This window comes from Canis lupus, chromosome 8, assembly GCF_011100685.1.
Source record: "Canis lupus familiaris isolate Mischka breed German Shepherd chromosome 8, alternate assembly UU_Cfam_GSD_1.0, whole genome shotgun sequence".
Classification (NCBI taxonomy): Eukaryota; Metazoa; Chordata; class Mammalia; order Carnivora; family Canidae; genus Canis; species Canis lupus.
The window spans coordinates 23,923,391-23,927,942 of record NC_049229.1 but is presented as its reverse complement, the minus strand read 5'-3'; the positions used below and the strand labels follow the sequence as shown (position 1 = coordinate 23,927,942).

The 4,552-nt window shown below is 38.4% G+C and overlaps 1 pseudogene; it reads left to right on the top strand.

Annotated features, from left to right (window-relative positions):
* Positions 1 to 2,521: 2,521 nt before the first annotated feature.
* Positions 2,522 to 3,265, top strand: LOC100684600 (annotated as a pseudogene).
* The last annotated feature ends 1,287 nt before the right edge of the window (positions 3,266 to 4,552 follow it).

The following is a 4,552-nucleotide window of genomic DNA, read 5'->3' as shown; positions in this document are numbered from 1 at the left end:
CATTTAATGAAAAAGTTTTTCCAATATATTTATGGTTTTTCTGCTATGGGCTGTAAGGATCTTATTTCAAGCAGGTGACTTTTTACCTGCTCTAGCCTTATTAGTTACTCTCTACAGGTTTCAGAAGGAATTTTGAGCAGGGTCCAGGATATATTTGCTTTGTTCTTTTTTCTTCAACAGTTAATTTTATTTTTCTAGAAACATGGTATTAGACTTGTTAGAGAAAAAAGTCATATTTTTTGAAACATCAAATTTTAATGAGACATGCAATAAGTTTTATGTGACTATATTTGATCAGAAAGTATCTTATTAAAATGTATTTGAATCAAAGAATTTCCTATATTCTCCTTTACTTCAATTAATTGCTTAAGAAGTTAATTCTGAAATAAGTTAGATGTTTATAATAAGATGATATAGGAAGGAATATATTAATTAGAAACTTCCTAGAGATATATCCTCTTAATCTGATTCTGAGAACTTTTAAAGGTTTTCCTTTAGGTTTTAAAACTTGGTTTTATTTTAGTTATTCATTAAAAGATGAATATGAAACCTAGAGGAGCATAGAGTTATTTGAAAATACCTAAGACATTTCTTATTGTCTACTTTTGTGGAAGAAGAAATTTAGGATGAATTTGGATTTTATAAGCTGCTTTATAATGGGAAGAAAATGATTCTCATAAAAGGAAAAGAAGTGATCATTTGTAAGCTTGAAATGAAACATTTAGAAAGCTTACCTTTTGTAACAAAAATGTAATCCTAAAATTGACAGTTGATTGATTTTACAAATACCTCAGTGTATGGAAATCCATCAGGAAAATGACAAAATGATAAAAGAGAATGTTGTACAGGAATATTAGTGAAGATTGAAACTCCTGCTAAAAAAGCCATGCTACCGCTGAGAACATCATTAGAGCTATTAACCAACCAGTATGCAATGCCAAACCCACATACTTGTAGTGATTGATTAGAAAGTAACTGAATTTATACTTTGTGCACTGGGCCAAAAGAACAGAAATAATATAAACTTGCTACAAAGTAACAGGTTCTTTTTATATAATATATATCAAGGAAGCTTGTATATTTAATGCAATGAAAAAGTGAAATATTTCAAAAAATGTCACCAAGATTTTTAGGGAAGAGGAAATAAATTAAAGTAAGACATAAACAGGAGTAGGGACCAGTGATGAGGGAAGGATGTAAGCACCTTATATATTTTATTATCCATCACTATTTGATTATAATTCTTAAAATTAATTGAACACTTTCTACTTGTCACCATTCACAATATTGTTTATATGTTAATCATCACAATTCTACAAAGTGTTAATGGTTGGCTCAGTCTACAAATAAGGAATCAGAGGCAAAGAGCAGATAATTAACTTTCCCAGTGGCATATGGTCAGTAAATGGCAGAACAAGGATGTGATGCCAAACTAATTCCAGGACAGATGTTTTTTACCACTCTACCATGATAGGCCAGATCCCTGCCTGTCCATAATATAACCTGATTTTAAAAATATATACTGTCTCCAAATCTAAGAAATTTGGAAGAAGCATGATCATAACTTGTACAATTTGGTGTTTTTAAGTGGTGTTCTTGTATGACATCTTTCCAAGAATATAGAAAAAAAAACATTGTATAGTATATTAGAAATAACAAATTCATTATAAAATGCCAAATTTTTATAAAGAATTATGCATATAAGAATAAGGCAAACTGTGTGATATTTATAAAGAAGCAATAGAATAATTTCCTAGTTATACTAAATAAAATGAACCCAGGTCCTGATTTAAACCTACTCAAATTCCAACTTTGCCACTTAAAGTTGTGTAAACTTAAATGAATCACTTAGCCTCAATGAGCTCATGTGTTAAATGAGAACAGTAAATTAATTTATTTAACAGGGTTATATTGACAATTCCATGAGTTAACCTATATTGAATGTTTAGCAAAATATCTTACAAATAGTAAGCAATTAAACCAACCACCATAATTAAAAACTATGAAATAAGGGTTATTTTAGTTTTCCGTTGTAGTTAAACATCGGTATGCAAATAATTATAAGTTCATTCATGAGCCAAGGATGTATTTTAAAATAATATATTACATTCATCGAATTTTTATTTCTTTTAACATTAAAATTAAGGATAGTGTAGATATAATGAAATGGCAAAGGAAAAGAGTGCTTGACTGTTAAAATATTGCTAATATGCATAAAACACAAACAAAAAATTATTCTCATAGACTTGAGAATTTTTGGTATCAAAAAAGAAAAAAATTTGTACCAATTAAGAAAACTCAATTTGAGCCCTCCTCCCTCTTCCCAGCTCCTGCTCGGCCACCAGCTCCGGCCTCAGCTCCCCGTCCCAGAGCCCCCTCCCCGGAGCGGAGCCCACCCGAGGGCCCCTCTCCCGCCCCCCAGCCCAGCCACCGGGCCAGAACATCAGCCCCGGGGGGCAAACCAGCCCAACCTGCCTCCCACCAGCCCTGCCCTGCCAGACCCCCCCCCCCCCCCCAAAGCATGAATCTCTTCCGATTCCTGGGAGAGCCATCATCTTGCCATCATCCTGGTACTCCCACCTCCTAGCCATCATCTTGCCACTGCTCACAACCTGGAAGTCCGGCTCTTGTGCGGGGATTTCAGGGAAGAGCCAGGTCCTGTTTGCTGTGTTCACTGGCCGGTACCTGGACCTCTTCACCAACTGCATCTCACTGTACAACAGGTGCATGAAGGTGGTCTGCACTGCCTGATCCTTCACCACAGTCTGGCTGATTTACAGCAAGTTCAAAGCCACTTAGGATGGGAACCACGACACATTCCGAGTGGAGTTCCCCGTTGTTCCCACGGCCATCCTGGCATTCCTGGTCAACCATGACTTCACCCTCTAGAGGTCCTCTGGACCTTCTCCATCTACCTGGGGTCGGTAGCCATCCTGCCGCAGCCGTTCACGGTGAGCAAGAGGGCGGAGGCCGAGACCATCCCCAGCCACTGCCCGTTTGCTCTGGGCGTCCACCGCTGCTTTCTCGCTTCCACTGGCTCTGGCGCTACCTCTCCGAGGGCTTCTTCGACCTCATTGCCATCGTAGCAGGCCTAGTCCAGACTGTCCTCTACTGCGATTCCTTCCACCTCTACATCACCAAAGTCCTGAAGGGGAAGGAGCGGAGTTTGCTCGGCCATCCCTCTCCTCGGCACCCCGGCAGCCTGAGAGACCAGAGGAAGGCAGCGAAAGACCCACAAGAGCCTTCCCTTCCCGTCCAGGGGTGACTTTTTAAAGAACCAACCTCTCCGCACTCCCCAGCTCCCCCCCCCCCCGCCAGGTTTCGAGGGGGTGGTGGAGGACCCAAGTCTTGGGGAGCTCAGGACCTGGGGTGTTTGTAGTTTTTTGCCTTTTAGAAAAGAAAAAAAAGAATCTTTCCACTATTTAGTTTTTGATTCTGATGACTCCTTTCTCTTCTACTCTCTGGCCCCTAATTTTTATAGACTGTTTTTGAATGTCCCGTGGGGCAGGGTCGCATATCTTTGCCCTCCTCCAAACCGCTCGGCTCCCTCCCAGATCCTACCCTCCAGCCTCGCCAGTTGCCAAACACTAAATCTGCAGACACTCACCTGTCAGACCTCCCACCATGGCCATGAACACAGCCTTCCCCACAAAACCCCCCTCAAAGTTCAGGATTGGGAAGAGGGAGGAGGGGAGGAACAGTCTCCCTGATTTTTCAATATAATTTTTTTCCAGAGTTTGGGTTTTTTGGGCTTATCCTCATTTTTTGACAATTTAGGGGGGACGAGGGGCCGGGCATGGCAAGGGGGTTGGCCTGAGGGTCACCATTTGGCTCAACAGCCAAGTTTTTGTACAGAATTGATGGTTGATTCTTTGTTCTGTTGAAATAAACCAAGGAAAATGATGACTCTTTCACACACACACACAAAAAAAATCAATTTGATATTTGACTTTTAATGAAATGCTATCTTAGTTTACAACATAGGTAAGTAGTCCTTGTCAAATTATTCCATAAATGGTTCTATAATAAATACTTAGGTAAACAGATTTGATTGGCAGTTAATACTTCCCCAAACTAAGCTTTATCTTTATGCATTATAGGCATATTTTAAGAATAGTTCAATCTGTACATATTGACAAAAACTGACATGGAGTATATCAATTCAATACCATTTTTTTCCTTCTAAATATTTCAGTCTTTGAGTTCTAATAAAATGAAATATTTAAAATTTTATCTAATATTAGCTTGAAAGAACTTTCTGTAAAAATACCCTATACAGGATATGTTCTCTAGCCTATATTTTAATATATTTGCTTCAGGCTTTTTGCCTTTTAGCTCTATTAGTGGAACATCAGATCAGATTTTGCAAAAATACCAGTAAACAAAACCCCATGTTCACACTGTAATAATTTATTCTTAATCATAAACCCTGCTTAATCTCTATTGTACCCACAGCTATCCATAAACTATATTCTATATTTATGCTTTCTTAAAACATGAAATGCTTCAAAGTAGTTTATGCCTAATATCAGTTTATGTTTGGTACTAAAGT